Source organism: Octopus bimaculoides, chromosome 21 (assembly GCF_046866305.1).
Source record: "Octopus bimaculoides isolate indiv1 chromosome 21, ASM4686630v1, whole genome shotgun sequence".
Taxonomy (NCBI): Eukaryota; Metazoa; Mollusca; class Cephalopoda; order Octopoda; family Octopodidae; genus Octopus; species Octopus bimaculoides.
In genome coordinates, this window is record NC_142948.1 from 5,508,462 (window position 1) to 5,536,164 (window position 27,703).

The 27,703-nt window shown below is 33.3% G+C and overlaps 1 long non-coding RNA gene across 2 annotated transcripts in view; it reads left to right on the forward strand.

Moving 5' to 3' along the window:
• Nucleotides 1-27,703, forward strand: part of LOC106884501 (uncharacterized) — a 113,361-nt gene that overhangs the window by 75,125 nt on the left and 10,533 nt on the right. Inside the window, exon 3 of one of the 2 annotated variants that reach the window (XR_001411252.3) lies at nt 17,339-17,570. This is a non-coding gene — a long non-coding RNA (uncharacterized LOC106884501). Of the gene's footprint in view, nt 1-17,338; nt 19,742-27,703 lie in introns of those variants that run through there. The other variant, XR_016237731.1, reaches the window with a different exon arrangement.

Below are 27,703 nucleotides of genomic sequence, written 5' to 3' on the forward strand. Positions count from 1 at the left end.
TGGATGCCCTTCCTAACGCCAACCACTCAGAGAGTGTATATATATATATATATATATATATATATATATATATATATATATATAAATGTGTGTGTGTTATGTGAAGTATGAAATCTAAAGGATCTCTAAACTGCTAAGTTTGTTGACTTGAAATTTGAAGTGAATACTGCTGTTGCTGCTGCTGCTAACTACATGCTCTTTTACAGCACAAAATGGCAACCACTTAACAGAGGTTAATTGATGACAAACTAATTTATCACTCATGACAAGAATCTTACTTCACATGAGATGAGGTGGGGGGGGGGGCGTATTCTCTCAGAAGTCAAGGAAGATGTCCAATAACAGTGAATGTTGTTGCTGTTTAGCCCCAGGTCAGCCTTGGTCACATACACCTTTTACCAAATGCATTTAAGCTCAATTTTCCTATCTTTTCTCTTAAGTATTGGGTCATCCCATAAATAATGCCATTTTTTTCGATTGCATACACAGCATTTAACATACAAGCTACAATAAGTTACATGCCTCTAATAACACATTAGTCGGACGAACTGAACAATAAGCTACGTAGTATTTTTGAACCTGAATGATTGCCCAACAATACACAGCATGCTATACAAGCTTGTTCAACTACTGTATTATCAGAGACATGAAATGTATAGTAGCTAGAATTTAAATCCTGTGTATTTTAAATTACACACACACACACACACACATAAATAAAGATATAAATAAAGATATATACGCACACATGTGCACACAACATGTATGCATAATATTTAGTTGTATTTAAATAAGAATTACCATAATCTGTCTTGAATTCTTTACTATGTTCCCCTTCAATGTTATCATTATTATCAAACAGCATCCTATTGATTCGACACTCACGTCATCCCTTATTAGCATATGCTTGCTGGATGCCAATTCACTCTAAACAAATAAAGAATCTGCAAACATCTTTTAAACAAGGAGTAAAGTCAAAAACGGCATCACGGGGCCAAAGTGGAATGAATTAACAACAGATTTTCCCTAGCTATTAGCATAAACCAGGTTCAATGGATCTCTTTCTCTTTCTTTCACTCTCCTGAAATTTAAAACATAAAATAGAGAATTTTACATAGAAACTTGAAAATAGCAAAACAGAACAAGAAATTCTAAAGAGAAGATAAAAAAATATATTTTTAAAAATTGGTTTTCTAGATAATTGGTTCAAAGTAAAGGCATTAAAACATTTAATCTTCTGTTTTCATGATTCAAAATGATGCTCATCTTTCTTCTGACACCTTGTTAATTTTCTAAAATTCTAACCTATTTAGACCTGCCATTCTTCATTAAAACAGTGTGTACTGACTATGGATGTAGCTGCCAAAATAGAACTAATTTTATATGTCGATTCTTCCTTCACCAATTCCAAAATACATCGAAAGGCATGACAGCCAACTGGAAGAGGTCATTTCTAAATTTAGTCTGTGATTTACTTAACACTTAAAAACCACAACTCAAACAACAACAATAACAAAAAATAAAAATAGAATAAACCAGAAAAAAAAAAAAAAGAAACAAGATTCTGTCCATTAATAACTTATTTCTGAGTGATGGATGCTGTAGGAGTTAACCCTTGTCAAAAAAAAAAAAAAAACAGTCAAAATAATATAAAAATAAAATAAAATAAACAAAAATGAAATGAATTTTCAAATAAAACCATATATTTGAAATTTGTCATGACAGAAGTCCAGCTGGTTTCCTGTTTAGGGCAGAGAGTATGTGTTCTGACAAGTGTTCTTGAGAGTAAAAAATGGCTAATCACGTGATTGAGTTAAAGTTTGTTTGCAAGGAAAGCAAAGACGAAGCAACACTGACTGACAGCTAGTGTATGTCTCATCAAATCTGATGTCTTGCTTTTATTTATCTAAAATACCAAGAGATGCTGTTTAAGCTTAGCAGGAGAAATACAGAAATAAGCTTGTTCTTGTCTAATATTTCTAAATGTATATAAGTATATAAACATTATTACTGCTTGTATGTGGTGCGTGTCTGTGAATATGTATGTATGTGTGTATGGGCATGTGTGTATGTATGTACATATATATATGTATATTTGTAAAAAGTAAGAGATTGTTAACACTCACACACACATATGTGCACACACAAATACATATAAATATATAAACACACAAACACACTCTCACACACACACACACACACATATATATATATATGAATGTGCATGTGTGTGTGTGTGTGGATGCATATATATATATATATATATATGTACATGAATACACATTTATGTATGAATACATAAATATGTGTGTATAAATAAATATACATGTGTGTGTGTGTGTATATATATAATAAATATACAGAGAGATACATACATACATACATACATACATGTCCACACATGTCAGATGGTTGGTTTGTGTGTGTGTGTGTGTGTGTGTGTGTGTGTGTGTGTGTGTGTGTGTGTGTGTGTTTGAGCATATATATAAATCAATGAAGACAAAGTACAGAGCCAGGTTGACAGGGAAGCTGGCAGGCAGAAAACCATGCACATACATGTCTACATCATGCATACATGTATGCCTACATATGTACATGTAAACATGTTTGTATGCATGCATGGGTATTGAGAGGATGGAAAGGTTGACAGACAGGCATACACACACACACAAACATATGCACATATACATGCATAAATACACAAATACAAACACACACACACATATTTACAAGCACTCATATACATTCATACACATTCATATGTACATTTATATACATACACCCTACAAATACACACTTAAACAAATACATAAACACACATACAGTTATATGTATCCAAACATACACTCATACATATACATTTAAACAAATTCATGCATACATGCACACACACACATACATACATACATACATACATACATACATACACGCATGCATATATAAATACATACATGTAAACATACATTTGGGCACATGCACATACATATAGATACATACTCATGTGAATACATACCTACATATATGCAAACATACACACATACAAACAAACATACATACATATATACATACATACATACACACACACAGATACATAGACAGACAGAGATACAACCATCCACACAAATCTTCAGTTTGCAGACTCTCGCATCAAACTACTATAGTACACAAAACCTTTTAGTGATCCCACTGATGATGCCAACATCAGGTTAGTGAGAAAGGGTACAAGGCACTGACCTGCCTGAAATAAACCATTGCTTCCCTTTTATCGCAATCTCCATAAATTTGAATAAACCGAACGATAGGTGAGCAACGTTTTCTTTCTCTCTCTCTCTCTCTCTGTTTATCTTTTCTATCTCTTTAATGTTGCACTTGGACAAATTAACATTTCAAAAAACAAAGTGTAAATGAAAAGAAATAAATAAAAGATATATATATATCAGTTAATTATAGTTATTATTATAATTATTAAAACATTATTGTTGTTGTTAAAACATCATCGTTATTATTGTGGTGTTGCTTTTCATATTTCAAATGTAGTCCCTAGTATTTTGGGCCTTTGTAACCAACTGAAGAAATTATTATTATTATTATTATTATTATTATTAAGGCGATGAGCTAGTGGAATCATTAGCTTGACAGACAAAATATTTAGCAGCATTTTTGGCTGCCTTTATGCTCTGGGATCAAATTCTGTCAAGTTTGACTTTGCCTTTCATCCTTTTAGGATCAATGAAATAAGTACCCGTTGAGCACTGGGGTCGATGTAATCAACTAGTTCCTTTCCCCACATTTCAGGCCTTGTGAGCTATCAGCAATAGTAAGTCAGAAGTTGGTGTATGACTATTTCAGTATGAAGAGATACAACAGTATCTGATGACTAGTAACTATTGTGGCTACTAGCGTAAAACAGCAACTACAGTACGACAGCAGTCACACGTCACACTAGTGGCGGAAACCTACTTTACAACAATAGTTATACACTATTAATGTTATTGATAACATAAATTTATCGCAAATATACAAATAAGAAATTTCTTCTATTTTATTTTAAGAAATATTTTCTTTTGCAGGAACAATTTCTGCATCTTATAATATATTATCTAATGTGTCATTCTTTTTTCTTTGGTTTAAAGATCATAAGGTATGCTTTGAGTGAATTTTTGCTGCTATTTCTAGTAGATAAGATGAGCATGTAAAGCCTCAGGTTCCCCTATTAGTTTAACTGATAATCTGTATTTGATGGTGACACAAAAATAAACTAAAGAGGAAAAAGAGAAGCTTCCGCACTTAGCATTTTCCTGAGGAGCATCGCTACAACAAAATGACAATGCAGATTACATAATATGGTGAAGAAGAACATACTTGAGGGTAATATGGTAATGTAAAGAGGAGGAGAAGGAGATCAGGAAGGGGAAAGGGTTAATTTGAAGTGGAGAGCACATGCATTAACCAATTAAAACTCTATTTACCACAAAACCAGATAATTGTGAATTAGAAAATAGCTTCATCCTTCCTACAGTCCACGTCACCTTTATCGTCATTGTCTTTGCCACCACCACCACCACCACCACCACCACCACACCAGCCCCATCATTGTCTCTTCAAGATTTATTCATTTTTATAATTCTAATATCAAAAATTAAAATAACGACTTCTTTTGAGTGTGGATAATTCACCTCTGGAAACATGGGTGTTTTGTTCAACATCCTTAAACAACCCTTATTCAAGGGCCATTTGAGTGGGATGGACTACTTGACGCAAAGAAAATTCTAACTGGGTCCCACCTGCAAGTTCATGTGCTGTTTATATTGATATGAGATCACCATGTCGTGCATATATGGTTGTGATGCATGTGCCTGGTGTACCCTTATCAGACAGGTAGTCATGATGGGTATACTGGGCTTTATGTATTTTACCCCAGTGTCACTTTGATGGCATGCACTGCTCTCTCACTCAATAATACTAATAGTAATAATAATAATAATAATAATAATAATAATAATAAACTACTTGTATTTAGTCCTTAGATGCACTGCAATTCGTTGGAAAAGGGTAAAAGAGGGGACAGAAAGCAGAAATACGTCAAATAAAGAGAGACAGCAATGGAAGCCAAAAGTAAGTGTGTAGTACAGAGGATAAAAGACAAAGAATATTTTTATCCCCTTTATATCGCTCTGCTGCCAGATACATATGTGTCCTTGCCGACATATATGCAAATTTATGGGTATGCATGAGTAGATTTATGGTTAACTGTCTGTCTCTTGATCGGCATTTATTCTATATTGAATAGAAAATCTAGAATGAAATACACAAACTATACAAAATTCTGAAGTCATAAAACAAAAAACAAAATGTGTGGTTTTAAATATAAAATGAAAATTTACAAAATAAAAAAGGAAAGAAATATGAAACGTGTACAAAATGTTATTTTTTCCTCTTTTGTAGAAAATGTTTTTATCGCTGTGTGTGTGTGTGTGTGTGTGTGTGTGTGTGTGTGAGAGTTTGCTGCTGATTATTTTTGAAAGAGATCCTGAAATCAGAGGAACTTTTTGTTTAAAGATGACATCCGTTGATCTATTTCAATAGATAGTATAAATTATGTTCACCATCATGCACAACACACACACACACACACACACACACACACACACACACACACACACACACACACACACGTCTCAATTGATATATATATAACTTATGTATGTGTATTATGTAGGAGTGTCTAGATATAAGTGATGTATGTATGTATGCACATATATATATATATATATATATATATATATATATATATGTATATATATTTGTATGTATGTGTGTATGTGTGTGTATGTATGTGTGTGTGTGCATATATATGTGTGTGTGTGCATATATGTGTGTGTGTGTATCAAAACAAAGGCTGGAAAATTTCGTGTATTTTTAAATCAAAGTTTTGCACTTCTGTACCAAACTGTGCACTCACACAAATTCCCATGCGCACTTGATCTTCGACATCTCTGTTATGCGTTGCACATTACAGATGGCCATAACTGGGAAAAAAAGCAAAACGCAGAATGAAAATTTCCATTGGAGGATAAAGGTGGTGGCAGCATGGGGTATCAGCTCAGTTAAAACCTGCTGCAAGAGGCACCTATTGTTTCCCTACTTCTGTGCAAAAACATGTAGGTTCTTATCAGGACTAATAAGCTACATTCATGCAGCTTTTAAGAGAAATTGTGTAGCAGCCATTGTGTGTGTGTGTTTTACATGTTTTTTATATCAGTTTTACTATGTCGGCATGAGTTGGAGAAATATGTTATTTGAAGCATTGTGCAGTATTGCTTCATTACTTCCTCAAAGATCCCATTGTGAAGGTATATGGCTAAGCGGTTAGAGTACTTAGCTCAGGATCATAAGATTGTGAGTTCGATTACTATTGGCATATTGTGTCCTCAAGCAAGACATTTTATTTCACGTTGCTCCATTCCACTCATCTGACAAAAATGAGTGGGACCTGTAATTCAAAGGGTGAGCTGTGTCACATTCTGTATCATCCTGAACTTCCCTGAAAACTACATTCTTTTCTACTCTAGGCACAAGGACTGAAATTTTGGGGGAGGGGGGCCAGTCGATTAGATCGACCCCAGTATGCAACAGGTACCTAATTTATCGACCCCAGAAGGATGAAAGGCAAAGTCAACCTCAGTGTAATTTGAACTCAGAATGTAAAGATAGACCCCTAAGCATTTCACCCGGCATCCTAACGTTTCTGTCAGCTCACCACCTTTCCCTGAGAACTACATTAAGGGTACATTAAGGGTAGATGTGTCTATGCAGCACATTGTGTTCTTGAGCAAGAAATTTTATTTCACTTTGCCCCAGTCTACTCATGCTGAATCTCCCTATGAACTACATTACGGGTACACATGTCCATGGAGTGCTCAGCCACTTCCACGTTAATTTCACGAACAGGCTGTTCCGTTGATTGGATCAACTGGAACCCTTATTGTCATAACCAACAGACTGGCAGTTGTTGAATATTCCAATGTGCTTCTCCATCAATTATGGTTAATTCCATTCCTCACCTCCACATCATGGTTTTCTCACAACCCCATTTATGTTCACCTATTCCTGACTTAGATGTTTCTCTTCTCATTAAGGTCTCATTTAATGTTCCTTCATTCTGACCCTTGTAGGATCTCAGTGTCCCATTTCTAACACCTTTTGCAAATGCATGAGATGTTAATAGACTTAGTTCTTAAGCCTTAGCTAATCCTGGCCAGATTTAACTTCACTATAAATAGATTAAAACAATAGACAATATACAGACAATCTCACCTCAATGTAAGAAAAATTAAAACATAAAGAACGCACATAATATTAATGTGATTACCGAATTCCATGTTATGTAAATACTCTGCATGATTCCAAAAGAGATAATTTTCCTTTTTTTATCCACAAACAAGAAGAGCAGTTCAATTATTTTCGTTGTTATACTCTTCCTCTCTCTCTCTCTCTCTCTCTCTCTCTCTTTCCTCATCAGTATTGTCATCATCATCATCATCATCATCTACTGCCTCCCTCTTTTTTTCTCCCCGTCATCTTCTCCACATCTCCATCTTCTACCACCACCATCACCACCACCTTTTCTCCTCCTTCACCTATCACCACCATCATTACTGCCACCACTACCATCACTACCACCACTGTCACCACCACCACCACTACCACCCCCACCATCCCACTCCACCCCCCACTCCTACACCCTTTCTCCTCCTCCACTTTCTCTCAGCCATATTTCTCTCCTTTTCCCCATCCTACTTTTTTTCCAGCCACCATCACCACCACCATCTACTCTTCTTCCTCCTCCTCCTCCTCCTCCCCATGACACTTTATTAAGATATCATCATCATCAGCATGACACTTCATTAAGATATCATCATCATCATCATCATCTCCCCACCTCAGATATACAAACAATATACGTTGGTCCCCAAGTTATTAATTGTAGATCCTATCAGATCTCCTTTTAATGCAAATCCACCACCACCACCACCACCAACACCACCCTTCTTTCCAGTTTCTATAACAAAATACTTTGTGTTTTCAAAGAAATATGCTGTTGTGTTTTTCTTCTTCTTCTTCAGAATGGTTTTCCTTCCATTGTCTACTTAGAATCTAAATTAATATTCTTGCCAGGTTTTGCAGTTCATAAATTGGAAAGAAAAAAACATTTAAAATTAGAAATTATTATTATTATTATTATTATTATTATTATTATTATTATTATTATTATTATTATTATTATTATTATTATTATTATTATTATTATTATTATTATTATTATTAGGGTGGCAAGCTGGCAGAATCATTAGCACGCTGGGCGAAATGGTTAGCAGTATTTCGTCTGTTCTGAGTTCAAATTCCGCCGAGGTCGACTTTGCCTTTCATCCTCTCGGGGTTGATAAATTAAGTACCATTTGCGTACTGAGGTCGATCTAATTGACTGCCCTCCTCCCCAAAATTTAGGGCCTTGTGCCTAGAGTAGAAAGGATTATTATTATTATTATCATTATTATTATTATTGTTGTTGTTGAGACACCCGTGGCTTTTGTGGATTTTTCCACAAGGTCCTTAAAGTGCTTCCCCTATTGAGAGTTTTAAATTGTTTAATTTTTAATCATTATTTATATTGTTTACACATTGTAAAACCAATTGTATCACCCCTCCTCCATCTTTCGGGCTTTGTACCTTGAGTAGAAAGGATCATTATTGTTATTGTTATTATTATTATTATTATTATTATTATTATTATTATTATTATTATTATCAAGGTGTCAAGCTGACAAGATTGTTGGCAAATCAAGCAAAATGCTTCATGGCATTTCATCTGTCTCTTAACATTCCAAGTTCAAATCATACCAGGATCAGCTTTGTCTTTCGTCCTCTGTGGAGCAGGGTTAATGAAATAAAGTACCAAGTACTGAAGTTGTTGTAATCAAGATTCTTCCCTTGCCAGCCTTGTGCCAAAATTGGAAAAGAATTATTATTGTAATTATGAAATTGAATCTTAAATATTTTTGTATTTTCTCTTACTGATAAAATCAAAAGAAAATTGCTTTTATTTTAACAAAACAAGAAAAATTCTACTGAGATAGTCTTTTTGCCAAAAGGAAGGTTTGACAGAAACAGTTAGTTCAGAAAATAGCTTTGGGTTGTTTTTTTCATTTTTTTGTTTTTTATAATTAATAAATCATAGTATAAACTGTACAAGCCTGACTGAACCCATCAAGTAGAAGTTCTCTTTCACATATAATAATCACGATGCTTGATGTAAGATAAATGTACAGAAATAATCACAAACAGCTTGCTACTGGCTTTTTTTTCGGATGCAAAATAGAAACAGAGGTAAAAAGTAATAGTGAATGCAAAGTTGGTTGGAGGAAAACAAAAATGAAAACTAGATATAAATAAAATATAAATGAAATATAAATAAAATAAAATAAGAATTTCGGATGAAAATAAATAAATGAATATATGTATGAATGGTGTGTACTCAAGTGAAAATGGGAATGGTAGTCTTTTGATGTCAATAGTGAATGTGACTGACTGACTCCACTTATGACCATCGTATGCTATTACAGCAAGGTTGCCTGTGTGACTAAGACAGCACAAAATATCCTCTTTGATGCCATTGGTGGACTTTGATCTGCTGCTATTGCATTCTCCCTCTCTCTCCCTCTTTCTCTTTCTCAACCCAGTACTAAAAATGTGCTGCCAACAATAAGGTTTATTTTCCCCTTTAGAATAGCTGATGCTGGCAGGTAACAAAGTTTGCATTTAATATGACATCAATGGAAAAAAAAAAGGGGGGGGAGAGAAAAACAAAACAAAACAGAAATAAAAAGGAGAAAATTATAAAAGAAACTAAGAAACTGAACTACAGGTGTGTATGTGTGTGTGTGACAGGGTACACTGGAGGATGTGGATGTAAGTGGAAAGTAAAGTGCATAGGTATGTATTAGAAGTGCATATATGAGTGTCAATATGCATGTGTGTGTTTGTGTGTGTGTGAGCATGTGTATATGTTTATATCATATATGCACATACACATATGTATGTACATATATGCATCTTTAAATATGTGTGTGTGGGTGGATGCACACACACATATATATATATATATATATATATATATATACATACATTATATATATATATATACATACATTATATATATATATATATATATATACATTATATATATATATATATACATACATTTTATATATATATATATATATATATATATATACATGCATATGTATATGTATACTTTGTTATATATGTGTGTGTGTGTGTAACAAAGTAAACTTGCAGGGTGCCGCACAAGTGAAGATATATAGGAAAGAGGCTTTGAAAATGCAGAGGTCTTTTAAAGATGTTTATTGACTTGACCTGTTTCACTTTTTAAAAAAAAAGATAATCAGAAGTAAAATGTAAGGCTTTGTATAAGCTTTGTTGTGTTAAAAAATGGTTATCATAATTGTTGATGGACTTCGACTTCAGATCTCACCTTAGTATTACCTGGATTTCTATACCAATTAAAAAAACCTTTTGTTAGTCTTTTGTACGTGTATTAGCAGAGAACTTAACAAGTATTTTGCCCAAATTAATTATCCCTTTTATTTATCTCTCATTCAATCTACCTAGGTATATGTGTGTGTGTATTCAATGAAATAATAAGATCCCACTTTCATTAGAGCAAGTTGCAAGTCACATATTCTTCCTATCAGTAGCCAGTCTCCCCAACTAAATTAACTCATCGGTTATCAGGAAGATTTTTAACATGTTTTATCAAACTTGCTTATTCCACCTTCTTGTGATATTTCTTATTACAAAATCAATGTAGAAAATCTTAAGATAAAACGTAACAGAGACAAAGCTACCCATAACACATATTTTCAAATGGAACATAGTACGATGTTAAAATCTGAAATTTGTTTTAGAATCTTGTGGAAGTCTTGTGGAAGTTTGAAGATTTTTAATTCAGAGAGATTTTTGCTGAGTGCTGCAGGCAATTTTGGGGATGAAAATTTATGTTCCGATAACATTTACTGTTTACCAATTTCTTTTTAACTTTTATTGACATTATTACTCCTTCTACTCTATTTCATTCCTCTCTCATTCTCACTCTCTCCCTCTCTCTCTCAGAATATCTTTAATCATCTATACATATTGATATATGTATATATTTGTATAGACTTGCACATGTGTGTGTGTGTGTGTGTGTGTGTGTGTGTGTGTGTGTGTGTGTGTGTGTGTGTGTGTATATTATAAATATACATAAATAGACAGACATATAAGTCTACATACAGAGAGGGAGAGAGAAAGAAAAAGTTCCATGGATGTGTGTGTGTGTGTATATACACACACACATACATAAATATGTATATATATATATATATATATATATATATATATATATATATGCACACACACACACATAGATGAAAATGCACACATTGAAATACACAGGCAAACCATTTATGTTTCTCTTTACTGAAGAAATCAACTGTAAGCCTCCCATATTTGTAGTTTACCAAAACCCAAAAAGCAGGAAACAAAAAAACCTATATATACAATACAATAAATAAAATGTTAAAAATAGGGGCAAAAAACAACACCTATAACATCAGAAATGGAAGTTTGATGCTAATGCAGAACCAAACTGAAAGTCCCTTTAATCCCTCTGCTTAATTCCCAACATGTTGTTTCAGGCTTTGATTAATAAATTTACAGATATTTCTGTAAACGGTATGCATTTAACATCTTCTAAAATCCCCTTCTGGCTTCCGCAGCAAATAGAGGTGGATTTCTTCTTTGCTTAAAATATGTTTCTGTGTTGTGATCGGAAAGAGTGTTTATGAATTAAATTTATGCTTGCTGCTTTCAGTTAGCTCATCAACTTCCAGTTCAAGCAGATGTATATATATATATAATATATACGTAAACCCATGTTAAGATTTTTGCAGATTTCTTACAAATCCATGTTTAAGATAATTGATTGAGCAGAGAGAAATCAAAGTAAAGATGTTTTGAGATGTGTGTTTATATGCACATCCTTGAATCTATTTATGGCATGGCTGTGTGGTAAGAAATTTGCTTTTCAATGACATGGTTTCAGGTTCAGTCCTACTGCGTGGCACCTTGGGCAAGTGTCTTCTACTATAGCCTCAGGCCAACCAAAGCCCAGTTTCATCAAGTGAGATTAAATAATTTCATATCCTGATCATGGATATGGTTATGTTTTAATATGCCCCTAATTATCTTAAATGTCCAGACTTTTTAAATTCAGAAAATTATTCTATGGCACACGATCTTCAAAAAAATTTATTCAAATTAATAATCTTCTTTTACCAAAAGCTTGAGTCATAATTTTGTCAGTGAAGAAGACACAGGCTGAGAGGAAGCTTAAAGCACCAAGATTTTTGGACAGCAATAAGATCAGAACTCTAACCGCGAGTATAGTTAATGAGGATTGTAATTCAGACATTGAGGGTTTATGCTGTGATAATATTTGGACTGAGGATTATCTCATATTCTCTCTGAATGATGAAAATTAAGATGAAAAGATAATTTGACTAAGATATTGAGATTATATTATAATTTTAAGCAATCCTTTTTTTGTTTTCGATATTTCATATTTTATATTTCTTAATTATGTTCAATTTTTAAGAATAGGATTCCAGTGCAGTTTTATTTCAGTAATAATTTCAGATAATGTTGCAGTAATTTTAAAAATTTTAATTGTATTTATTTATTTTTTTATTCCTATTTTTCAATAATTTCGAAAATATTAAATGGAGAAGAACTTGGTTCAACAAGGTATTTGGTAACCTCACATGTGCTGCTGCCATGGAAAAAGTACGCAGTTACCCTCTGTAATGTGGTTGTCACTTGGAAGATCATTGAGCCATAGAAATTATAGCAAAGCAGGCACTGGATCACTACGCAATTCTCTGACTTATCAGATCTTGTCAAATTATTCGACCCATGCCAGCATGGAAGAGAGACGTTAAAAGATGATAAATATGATAAAGATTGCTGTTCAGTATATTCTATCTTATTTATTATATATTACTTGCACTCATGCAATAGATAGGAAAAATAAAATGAGTTTATAAAGAAGTTATTTTAGTGCAAGTTTTTCAATGCTGGACTGACGAAATCCATAAAAAAAAAAAAAAAGAAAAAATTAGAGAAAAACCAAAAAGAAAACATTTAAGCTTTTGCTGATAAAAAAATTCTAAAGATTACATAGAAGTTAGAGAGAGTATAAAGAAACAGATCAAAAGCAATCAGCTGTAAATAGACTGAGAAAAAAAGATCTAAATTATTGATTTTTTTTTCTTTATGGCCAGGCTTTGCAAGTCATTAAAACATATCAATCAGTAACTAAGGAGTTTGGATTTCCAGATGAGAACTATCTTCTTTTATGTGTTTAGGTTCAAATTTTAGGTGTGTGAAAGTTTAATTGAAAATAAACCTTGTAGAACGCATAGTGAGAAAAAAATAAAAAGAAAACAACAGAAGACTTTATTAAGCAATGTCTTCTGTTAAAACAAACAGTTAAAGGTTACACAATTTAGTGTTGTTATATATTGACTTCTAGCAATGTGAATGAAGTTGAGCAGGTACAACAAAGTAGCCAGAGACCAAAACTGTTCACCTCATTGTTTTGAATTATGATTTTTTTTTTAAACTTTTATTTTAATTTCAAATTTTACTGAAATTAATTGAACGGCTTTTTAATCTTTCCTAAAAAAACGTTAAAATTTGCAAGAAATTTTTGTGAGACATGATTGGGATAGGAGGAGCACCGATACAAACCTTCGGTTAATGGTTAAAGAAAAAGAAATCGTTAGACTGATTTTTATTGCAATGTTAAATCTTTTAATGTTTTACGAGAAATATGGTGGTTCTCCAGCAAATATTATGAAAACAGAGCAGAGCATCATTAATTATTTTTGGTGCTGCAACATATTTTGTTCTCAATGAGAGGAAGGTTGTCTTAGATTTTTACTTCTTTTAGAATTCACTGACAGAAAAAATACTGGCTGACCTACTGTTTTACTAGGTCTTAGAGTTCACTGATGGGAATAAAACATCTTGAGAAAATAATGGTTGACTTGTATTCCAGTATTGTAGTGAAAGGAAGGAAAAAAAGCATAACAACTTTTCTCAGAAGCAGAAAATCAGTTGTTATACAAATGCACAATTTAAAAGTCAAGTGCTATAATCAAGTATTTCAGAGCTCTTCTATCTTTTATTTGTTTTAGTCATTGGACTGTGGCCATGCTGGGGCACCGGCTTAAAGGGTGTGGCCATGCTGGGGCACCGGCTTAAAGGGTTTAGCCAAACAAATCTCCATTAGTATGTATTGTTTAAATCTGGTACTTATTGTAATAGTCTTTTTCACTGAACAGCTAAGTTATAAGAGTGTAAACAAACCAACACCAGCTGTCAAATGATGAGAAGGAAAACACACACACACACACACACACACACACACACACACACACACACACATATCAGAGCTGTGCATTCCATCTACCAAATTCCATTCACAAGGAATTGGTCTTAGAGCTACAGCTGAAGACATTTATTCAAACTGTTACACACATCAAATAGCATCAAATCTGGAACAACGCAATTCCAATGAAACCTGCTTTAACCACACAGCTACGATTGCACCTCTTCACAATGAAACACTTTAGATCTATGGCCAGTGTCCACGGCTTTGTTTAGAACCAAGCCAAGAAATTTTACTGTAAAATAATTCCCACAACCAAACACATTTAAATTAGTTTCTGCACCTAAAACAAACCAACAACAATAACAATTAGGAAACATATAAGAAACGAGAAGATTATATAACAGAGAGAGAGAGAGAGAGAGAGAGAAAGAGAAAGCGTTGCCGTTTTTAGTGCTTTCTAATACACAGCCAATAAACTGTAATAGACTGCTCTTTAAAGAAGAAGAGTACAGTGCCATTATTTGGCAAAGATTCCAACACAGCATTAAACCTAAATAAGCTACTGACTTTTGGTTTGACCCAAGTAATTGGATGGTGTTTTGAGTTAAAACTTTATCTACTCGATTTTTAATGCCTAACTCCATCACAGTTTATTCCGGAATCTCTGATGATGAATTTTAGATTTCTGTTTTCATAAATTTGTTCTTTGTTTTATATTTTTATGAGTCTTTTATATTTTTCCTGCTCTGTGTTTCTTTTTCTTTTTTATTATGTAGTATTATCTATTTATTCTATCATCTTCTCACTAATTAACCTGTCTTCTTTCCTCTCTCTCTCTCTATCTCTCCCTTTGATGGCGTCTCTCCCACGTCATTCTTTCAATATCACCAGAGTTCTTTTCTGCTTCATCTCAATCATTTTGCTTTCATTTTCTTGGTTCCTCCCATTTATTAACCCATCACATCCCTCTCTACTTCTCTCTTTCCCATTCTCTTACATACAGTTCCTTGCTGCGTCATTGCATATACATAGATCCACAGATACACTCACTCACACAGATTCATATAAATGTATATACTTCTATCTATCTACCTGTTTGTGTGCTTGTATATCATTACTCAGTTTCATGTCAAGATTTCTTGCCAATAGACAGAGGAGCCATTTTCTAATCTAGATCCAAGGTTCTTTCATTGGAATTTCATCAACATCAACAGGCATTTTTGTATGTGTGTATATGAGCAGATTTGTATGTTTTGCTTAATGTATGTCTTCTCACGCATATACTTGCATATCTAGACATGCTCATATATATTTAAATGATAAACTTCTGGAAAGGTTTACAAATTTTTACAGTTCCAGTGATGGTTTAAATCTTTAGTCTTTGAATCAATTTTCTTCTTTCTGGTTTTGAGAAGCCTAATTTCTCAAGGTAAGTACTTAGGCAGTGTGTTACATATCCCAGGACCCCAATAATTACAGGTATAAACCTGAACTTATAATCTGGATAGAATAACAGCAGATTTCTCAACAGTTCAGCCTAGGTATTTTCTTTTCCACTGATCTTTATGTATATATGTTCTCTTTTCTTTTTAATTTACAGTCAACTTTTAACCAGCCACCGACTTGGTAGCAAGATTGTGAAAGCAAGTATTTTAATTTAACCATCATCCTTAAGATCTTAAGAAGGTCTTGCAGATTTTTCTAGTACCAATTAGTATGAGCATTTGTAACATATGAATTAAGGTATCGCATTCTCTCTCCAAGATCCCAAGTTCAGCTTTACTTTGCTCTGGACTGGTTGCTGTGTACCTCGTTGCTCCAATAATAATGGGTATGAAAAGCAAAGTGTATCTTGAGTACTGGATTTGTGAGCTCCTTATTAAAGATCCATGGATGTCCTCTTTCTCTTGTATCTATGCATGTATGTATTTATGAATGCAGGTCTAAATATAACTCCTTATAATTTCCTTTTTTATAACTTAGAGGAGGTGAAACACCGTTGTCTTCTCATTTATTGTGGTTTTGGAGTCAGGCTTTGGTTGCCTTTTCTAGCATGGTGGTATCTTAGATATCCTCAATTACACACACACACACACACATATATAAGTCAGTAAATAGTGGGGTTGTGTTAACCGCACGTGGAGAAATAATAGGAAAATGAAAAATAATAATAAGGCAGAATGCTAAACTGGAAGCATATTTTAATAAAGATTTCTAACCGGCTTTCATTGCATAGCAAATTTTCAAGAAGAGGGAAAATGAATATGTTTTTTACAAACAAGTACAAAATGAAGAAAATAATATATAAAAAAAAATAATATATAAAAAAATAATATATAAAAAAAATAAATATACCAATACATTATATTGTCTTTGAGCTTTTGAAGTTCAATGGTAATCCATGTATATAATGGTTGGAAAAATAAGGATGCATGAGAATTGAGAGTTGTGTTAGGTTTAAAAAAAGGGTTAAAAGTTTGTGTTGAGCAGGAAGTGTGGTGTCAAAACAGGAAGTGTGTGTAAGGGGAGACAAATCATTTTAGTTAGAGTTATGAACTCTTATATATATATATATATATATATTCGTCATGCTGGACCACTGAAATCTACAAGTTTTTTTCACTCTCTCTCTCTGTTTATTTTTTCATATTTCTCCGAGTGTGAAACTAATACACTTACTAGTTGTTCATACACCTGTCTTCGTCATTTGATTTTCAATAAATTTCAGCAATATATATATACACATACTAATATATTTATATATGTGTATACACACACATACAATTTCCTTCGTTCCTTTTTTTATTTTTTTCAAATCAGAAAGTTCCAAACATGGTAAGAAGCCACTTAGTGTAAGCTACAATGAACAAGAAGAAATTGAGATGAAAGGAATGAATTTACTTCAGAATCGAAAGAGTTCAGGTCATAAGAAGGAAAAACAACAATGAGATGGAAGAGAATTTCAAAGTCTGGCAATGTTTTAGGGAAAAGCTACAACCATAGAAAGTCTGCCTCATTTATGGAAGCACAACGGCATTTGGATGAAGACAGGGTGAGTTTTTATGTTATCATAATCATTTTCACACACCCACCTCTCTCTTTCTTTCTCTCTCTCTCACTCTGTCTGTCTGCATGTCTGTCTGTCCATTTGTCGCCCTGCCCTGCCCTGTCTCATATTGTTTCTCTTTTTCACAGTTTATATCTTTTAATCTCACATAATCTTTTTCAATCATACATTTAAAAAAAGTCCTCCTTACTTTCCATACCTTACTCTCATTCACACACACACGTTCTTCCCTTGCATATCATTCCTCTCACCCTTTCCCCCTCTACACTCCCTTTCCATATAGCTACTTCCTCTATTTCTTTCATTAAATTACAGACTCACACACACATCTCTAGCTCTTTCTCTCTCTCTCTTCGTCTCTCTTTCACTACTTCTTTATCTATGAACTTTCACTTTCCCATCTTGCATTATCATTCTCTCTCTCTCTCTTCTCCTCTTTGTCTTTCTATTACTATTTCTTTACCTCTTGCTTCTCCATCTCTCTCCTTCACTTACACTTACTCCCTCTTTGCATCCTGTCTCTCATGACTAGCTTCCCTCCTCTTTCTTCCTATCTATCTAATGAACTGCTCTCCCTATCCCTCCCCCCTCTCTCTCTACCTTTATTTTACCACTTCTTTATCATTTATTTCTCCAGACCTCTCACTCCTTCCTCTCTCTCTCTCTCCCTCTTTTCTTTTTATTTAACCAACAATCTATTTCCCCTCTCACTTTCTCTCTCTCCACCTCCTTTCTCATCTTCATTCTATTACTCCTTCACCTTTTAACTCTCCATCCCCCTCCCTCATTTACACCCACTCCTCACTACTCCCCGACTCTCTTTCTCTCACTGTCCCTCTGCCTATCTATCTCTCTTTCTTTCACCGTGTCACTACCTTTCTATCTTTCTCCCTTTATCTCACTGGCTTTCATCTTCTCTTTCACATGTCTGACTTCAGCCTTATTTTTCCAAATCAACAATATTCACCAATTATTTCCAGCAACCTCTAAGCCTCCACTAATGGCCATAATGCTACTCCACTCCACCATACACAGCGCTACAGCTCTCATTGTTTAATCTTAAACATGACAATTCTTGATTCCAAAGTCTTCGATATCTATGTTTGGAAATATTCACTTCCATTTAAAGATTCCCCATAACAAATTGGTTAAAGAAATTCTTCCCCTTAATAGATTTTTTTCTTTTTTTCTTTTCACCTGTTTTTTTTTTTTGTTTTCTTAATTTTATTGATCCCTTTCAGATATTCATTCTTTTCCCTGCACACATACAAACATCCACCCACACACATATACACACAACACACATATAGCTACATACATATACCTTATATTAAATGTATAGACACATGTGCATACATACTCTCACAAGCAAATGTGTGTGAGTATATATATATTTAAATATATTTAGCCCTCCCCCACATATATAGATGTGTATACATATTTACCCCTATATATGTGTGTATGTGTGTGTGTGTGTATGTGTGTGTGTGTATATGTACTTATATATATACCTAATGCTATCATATATATATATATATATATATATATATACACATACACACATAAATGCAAACATAAGCACATACATCCACACACACACACATATACAGATATAAATGCAAACAAGCACACACATACATATATATATATATGTATTTATATATATATGTGTGTATGTATATGTGTGTTGGCACATGTGTGTATATGTTTGTGTGTGTGTATATATATATATATATATATATATATATATATATATCTGCATGCATATATGGGTCCAGGACGTTACCAATGTTGCAAATAACATGAAATATGTGAACAACAAGAAAAATGGAACACAGGACAAAGTAACACAGACATGTGGCTTTGTGTTCAATCCTACTGTGCAACTTTCTTGAGAAGAGTCTTCTATTAAAGCTCAGTGGTGGGGCCAAAACCTTGCCATTTGATTTCATTCACAGAAACTTTGTGGAAGCACATTGCCTGTGTGTTTATATCATCATCATCGTCGTCATCATTTAATGTCTTTTGTCCATGCTGGCATGGTTTGGATGGGTTGACCAGGGCTGGTAAGCTAGAAGGCTGCACAAGACTCCAGTGTGATTTGGTATGGTTTTCTACGACTTGGTTAATTCACAACCACTTCAAGTAATTGTTATATTGATGCCGACTGGATGAAAGACAAAGCTGAATTCTGAATAGGATCTGAACTCAGAATTTCAGATAACTAAACACATTGAAATATCATGTCCAGTAGAATACAGCACTAGAGCTGATCTACATATGTTGCAGGGGTTGGGGTAAGTATATAGAAGAAGAAGGTCTATTGAAACTTTCTGATGTAAATATAGACATACATGCTTATATATATATATACACAAACACACAAACGTGTATATATATATATATATATATATATATATATATATATATATACTCAAACACACAGACGTGTGTATATATATATATATATATATATATATATATATATATATATATATATATAGAGAGAGAGAGAGAGAGAGAGAGAGGCCAAATTTGTGTAAATACTGGGCAAGTCAGGAACATTGCCAAAGTCAACAATTTAGAATAAGGTGAGATGAAAGAGTGTGTGAAAGAAAAAAGAAAATGTTTTGTTATCTGAGGAGGTCATCAGAGGAATATGGAATATCTTTGGTATAATGGTTCATGTACGTCTGTGTTATGTATAAGCGTGTGTGTGCGTGTGTGTGAGTATCTGTGTGTGTGTTTGTGACTATTTGTATGTGTGTGTACAAACATTTCAGTGTGTGTGTGCATGTGTGTGTGTGTGTGGATGATGAGAAGTGTAGAGATACAAAACACCAGAGGCTTTAAGTTGTTGAATAGTCATGAAGTCAAAATAAGGATACACCAAGCAAATGAAAATTTCCTCAGGATAAATTACACACACACATACACACACACACACGCACACGATATACATAAAATATTTACATATGTGTATGTTTATGTGTCAGTAGTGTCAGAGAGGCAGAATGATGATGATGATGATGAGGAGGAGGAGATTATGGCTACAAACTGCAAAGCAAAATGGTGTTAGGTAGGGTGGATGGTCAGGGTGGAATAATGGTGCTTAATCTAAGCTGTGTTTCAGTTGCAGCTCAGAGTTGATGACTGCCTGACTGAGAAGCACAAAAAGAATAATAATAATAATAATAATAATAATAATAATAATAATAATAATAATAATAAAAATAAGAAGAAGACGAAGAAGAAGAAGAAGAAGAAGAAGAAGAAGAAGAAGAAGAAGAATTGTACTCATATATTTAGAGAGAAAGGGAAATACACACATAGATACACACACAGATTAATACACAGATAGATATATAGATAGATACCCATATATATATTTATATATACACATATATGTATATATATGTATATGCATAAGTATATATGCATATATACATACACACACTCATATATATACACACACACACACAAACATATATATGTGGTGAGTGAAACACAGAATGAGAGAGTGTGAAAGAGACAGAGAAAGTGTTGTGGAGTTGGGGGGGGGGCAATCTGAAAGAAACAAGAAAAAGTGTTTTGGAACCATTTTCAAGCATTCCTTGCCAATTCAAAAATTCAAAACCAATTCCAGATAACCTGCTTCTTTCACCTTAAAAGATGAATAAATCCTCAAGTGTTCTTTAGTAATTTATATGAATTCTAATAAATAATCTTTGGAATATCTTTTATCTCTTCATACATTCTGTAGGCTTCTGGAATAAATTTTTTATCATAAACTGTGAATTTCTTCTGATAACAGTCATTACCTCACAGGACGTTTCTGATTCTTTCTCTAATAGTGATATGCAGGTTCCAATGCACCTATGTGCATACATATGCATGTGCGCACAAGTATATGTGTACCCACATATAACCATGTATTGGTATATATATATATATATATATATATATATATATATATATATATATATATATATATACATATATATATATATACATATATATATATATATATACATATATATATATATACACATATATATATATACACATATATATATATACACATATATATATATATATACATATATATATATATATACATATATATATATATATACATATATATATATATATACATATATATATATACATATATATATATATACATATATATATATACATATATATATATACACACACACATACATGCAAATATGTATACATATCATAAAGTAGATACGTTGTCATACTGACATATATACATGATCTATGTTAAAATGTGACTTCTTTTATGAATATAAAGATATATATATATATATATATATATATATATATATATATCTGCAATTATACATGCATATCTACATGTGTGTGTATATATGTGCACATACTTGTACATACATACATATATATATATATATATATATATATATATATATATATATACCTATATGTAATGTATATATTTGTGTGCATATATACATATGTATATACAAACAAACAGACACATGCGCACACATACATATATACTTATATCATTTTTCTTTTTTATGTATATGTAACGGCTATATTTATATCAATACATGTATTTGCATGTCAGCTACTTTCTACTGGAATCTGGCCAGATCTGTTAGTACAGATGAACAGTTAGAGATCATGTATATATTCATGGCAAAAATAATTTCACATCAAAACTACTGGCCTATTAGTTTTTTTTTTTTTCTTTTAACCTTCGTATAACAAACCAAATTTACTACCACATACACCATCTTAACATCTCTCATTCTACCTTTAAAATGCATTTTGACTTTCACATGGCAAACAACCCTGGCTTTTCTGATATATTTAATTATTCATAAGTAATTGCAAAACCAAATGGACAGCCTGGGTCTGTAGATGAAGATTTGTCCAAGGTGCCATGTAATAGGACTAAACTCTAGACTACCTAGTCATATACTTAACACATAAAGGGTGACAGGCCATGATAGTGGCTATCAGGCGCAGGTCAACAGGTCACAATCGTGGTCCAGATAGATGTATTTAATTTATGGGCATTTGTTGGGGCCTGATGTCACTCAAACGCTCCGATATCCACCAGAACACAAGAGGACTAATAGCTCAACTAATGACTTTTCGGATGATGTGAAACTTGCCACCATTGTATACTAAGAAGATATTTTAACTATTTTTTGTTTTTTATGTGTGCAGAGTAGTCTCATTTTCATAAAATGTGCTCAGCAGTCCTTGCTATGTTAGTGCAAATCCCAGGACTTTATGGGTTAAACATCCCACAAACAGACAAACCCTAATATAATACCCTATACGATAGCTTGCCCCATATGCAAAACACTGTCAAATGAGAAACATCATGGAATAACCAAAATCTTCTACAGTCAATTTCATTTAATTACATACCAAGAACTAACCAAGAACTAATTTTCAAAATATCAAATGCCTTAACATCAAATCTTCATAAAATTGATTCGTTAATTGCATAAAGTTAATTTCAGTTATTTGGCTAACTATATTTTCTTTTGATTTAGAGCAAAAATTGGTAAAATGTTGCATAAAATTGAAGAGTTGATTTAATGCTATCAAAATGCTCCTGGAACCTTCTGTTTCCACGTTTTTGAAATAACTAATGTCAAAAATGTCAATCTTTTAATATTACTCTTAACATTTTAATTAATTAAAACTATCAAAGTTCAGACTGCAATGTAATTTAATCTTATTTTTAATTAGATAACACATTTCTTCAATAAATAAACCTTCTCTGTAGTTAGAATTTGTAAAAACATAATCTTGAAAGAATTGGTAAATGGATGCTTGTTTATTGTTTTTATTATAATTGATATTACAGCAGATTGGCTGAATCATTAGTGAAGGTATGTGTCCTGAAGTTTAGCATGTTCACCTCGTGAACATAAGACCCAAAGATCAAGATCAAGCCATAAGGCCCAAAGATGAAGCATTTGATGTGGAAGTCTCTTGTGTCCTTGAGCAACACTCTTCATTTCACATTGTTCCAGGCAATTTAGCTGTAAAGGTGTATCAGCCTAGTGCTGTCGCAGCCCTTTTCTTCCTTCAGCAGTCAGGTCTTTGATCTCCTCTAGATCAAGGGGTAAGAGGGCTCAGAGTGTGTCTGCATCTATTCACGACTGGGTGAAGGTTTAATGGTTGGTCTATTTGGTTGATGATTGTATGGTCCTGAGTTCAATTCCAGGCAGTGTATTGTGTCCTTGAGCAAGACACTCTATTTCATGCTGCTCCAGTCCACTCAGCCAGCAAAAATAAGTGATGTTCATAGGCTTGGGTCCAAGACATGCAAGGAGTGCAAGTGCACCCGCTAAAGTTTGTGGGGGGTGCAACGAAAATGCTTTGAACATCCACCTGAAAAACTTGGTTTGCAACCCTAAGCAAATTTCATTCCTGCAATTATGGTAGTACCTGTAATTCAAAGAGTCGGCTTTGTCACATTCTGTGTCATGTTGAATCTCCCTGAGAACTACGATAGGGGTACACATGTCTGTAGCGTGCTTGGCCACATCCACATTAATTTTATGAACAGGCTGTTCTATTGATCGGATCAACTGGAGCACTCATTGTTGTAACCAACTGAGTGCCTGCTATTTGACTACATAAACATCTAAAATGGTTTGTAAAAACATGGTATATATACATGGTATATTCTACCAGTTCCTATTTACTTACAAGCAACGACTGGCTCTAGTGTACTGCACTGTACTGGCAGAATCATTAGATTATCAAGAATACTTTGCCATATTTGTACTGGTTTTTCATCTTCTAAATTCAATTCCTTCCATCTCAACTGAAATAAAGTACCAGTCATGTACTGGGCTTAATGTAATCAACTAACTCCATCCCTCATAAACAGTTTCCCTTTTATCCTACTTAGAAATTGTGTTATTGAGGCCCTAGGATGTGTAACACACTGCTTAAATACCAATCTTGAGAAATTAGGCTTCTCAAAACCAGAAAGGAGAAAGATAATTCAAAGACTATCGATCTAATCCATTATTGGAACTGTAAAAATCTGTAAAACTTTCCAGAAGTTTATCATTTAAATAATATATGAGCATGTCTAGATATGCATCTATATGCATGAGAATATATGCATAAAGCAAAACATAGAAATCTGCATATATACATGCATACATACAAAACTGCACATATACATACATACATACATTCAAACAACAATACCTTGTTGTTGATGTTGAAATTCCAATGAAATAGCCTTGAATCTAGATTAGAAACTGATTCTTTTCTATTGGCATGAAATCTTGGAATAAAACTGAAGAAACATACATACATAAGTGTGTATATATATATATATATATATATATATATATATATATATATATATATGCAGATATAATATATAAGCAGCATTCAGTGAAATGTCCTAAGGGATTTTTCATTTTCTAATCTTTCAAAATTCTTCTGACAACAGGAATTCCATCATCTTGGAATGATGGCACAGCTTTGCTGCTTCTATGAAAACTTTTACATATTCAAAATGATTTATGGTGCCAAAACAGAAAGGTTTATTAGGAAGGCTATAGCTCTTCTGTTCTTATAATCACACATTATTGCCACGGGACTGTCACCATTGCAATAATACAAACAAACATCCTCCTGTTGGGTATTCAAAACCATATCAACTCCTAAAATGCAATAAAATCCAATGCATACATATTCTTTCATATATATATTAAATTCTGTAAGATACAGTCTGATTATAAAGATTAAATGACCAGAAAACTACAATTATTTAGGATAAATACATGTGTATTAATTGCTAGCAGGGATACCGTATTTCCTTTAGCAACCATAATATACTACCATAAAGGCACGTGGCCTAGTGATTAGGCTACTGCACTAACGACTGCTAAATTGTGGGTTCAATTTCCAGACCAGGTGGCATGTTGTGTTCTTCAGCATGACACTTCATTTAACATTCCTCAGAGCAGAGTCTGCGTTTCCTGGAAAGGATATTATATGGTTGAGCAGATCTTTTTATGGACCAAGTTAAATCATATCAAATTTTATCCTCCTTAAGTTTGCCACATAAAAATCAGCCAAAGATGTCGAATGCCATGTGTTTGGGAAGCAAGCTTCTTACCACACAGCCATGAAAAATTGCTGGTGTTCAAGGCAGTGCCCCAGCATGGCCACAGTCTAATGAGTGAAACAAGTAAAGAAAATAAAAGATAGAAGATAGCCTGCATATTATGAGGTGCATGGTGGACATTGACCTGAAGAGGATCTGAAATAACGAATTCTGTGACATAAAATTCTAAGACTGCCTGCTATAAACACCAGCTGATAGTTTCATATCAACAGCTGTGGTTTTTGACTCGTTGCTGCCCTTGTTTCTGAGAACGGTTTTTTTATTAAATTTGATTCCAAATTATAACCTGATTTATACCAGGATATTAATGCAACAGCAGGGTTATCACAAAGAAAATCAATAGTAGTTAGTGAATTTTCAGAGAATTTATTACATACAACATTAACTATGGAAACAAACACACAATGTTTCAGCTGGTGACAGTTTTGGTTCATGTTTTTGTCACTCTTCCATTATGCTACAAATTATCCAATGCCATAACATTGTTCAACGAGCCATGGGATATATGGCATGCACCAAGTACACCCGGAATATATGTGAGTGTGTGTGTTTGTGTGTATGTATAAACTTATATATGTGTGTGTGTATATATATGTATGTGTGTGCATTTGTTTGTGTGTGCATGAGTGTGTGTGCATGTGTTTGTGAGAATGTATAATTTTACATAAGTGTGTGTGTGTATGTGTGTATTTGTTGGTATATGTGTATATGTGTGAGTGCATGTGTTTATGAGTCTGTATATGATCTTATATGTGTATGTGCATACAAATATATGTATGCACATTTATTTGTGTATATATGTGTGTGCATGGATATTTGTGGGGTTGTGTTAACCGCACGTGGAGAAATAATAGGAAAATGAAAAATAATAATAAGGCAGAATGCTAAACTGGAAGCATATTTTAATAAAGATTTCTAACCGGCTTTCATTGCATAGCAAATTTTCAAGAAGAGGGAGAATGAAAATGTTTTTTACAAACAAGTACAAAATGAAGAAAATAATATATAAAAAAAATAATATATAAAAAAAAATAAATATACCAATACATTATATTGTCTTTGAGCTTTTAAAGTTCAATGGTAATCCATGTAGATAATGGTTGGAAAAATAAGGATGCATGAAAATTGAGAGTTGTGTTAGGTTTAAAAAAAGGGTTAAAAGTTTGTGTTAAGCAGGAAGTGTGGTGTCAAAACAGGAAGTGTGTGTAAGGGGAGACAAATCTTTTTAGTTGGAAGTTATGAACTCTTTTTCAACAGGAAGTTTATGTCTGTTCATAAATAGGCTGACATTTTTAACATGACTTTTAACATTGCTGATTGATTTCTTCCAACAATATCAATTCAAAAATTATCATCCACATAAAAATAATCATCATTATAAAACCCCAAAACAGTGGATTAGCAGAATCAGTAAAGTGACAGTCAAAATGATTTGCAGTATTTTTTTTTTTTTTGACTCTCAAGAGTTCAACTCCAGCTGAGGCCAGTTTTACCTTTTAGCACTCTGGAGTTGGTAAAATAAAGTTTCACAGAAGTACTGGAGCTGCTGATAGCATTGATTAATCATCTCTGCTCAAAATTGCCGGTGTTCTTAAATTTGAAGTAATTATTGTAAAGTAAAAATTATATGAATAGAAACATTATTATTTCTAAATCTTTCAAAGGGAGATATCCAGTAACAGTTCTTTAAAGTAAAGATTATTTGCCAACATAATGTGGCAGTCATGGATGGGACGAATGTTACTGTTGTTTAGCCCCAGGAAACATCGTTTCCAGTTGGCTATATGACTCAATATCTGTGTCCCCAAAAAGAAAAGTTTAATTAACACATAAAGCATGACAGGCCATGATCATGGCTGTCAGGCACGGGTTGACAGCCCACGATCGTGGCCCAGATAGATGCATTTAATTTATGGGCGTCTGTTAGGGTCTAATGTCACTCAAA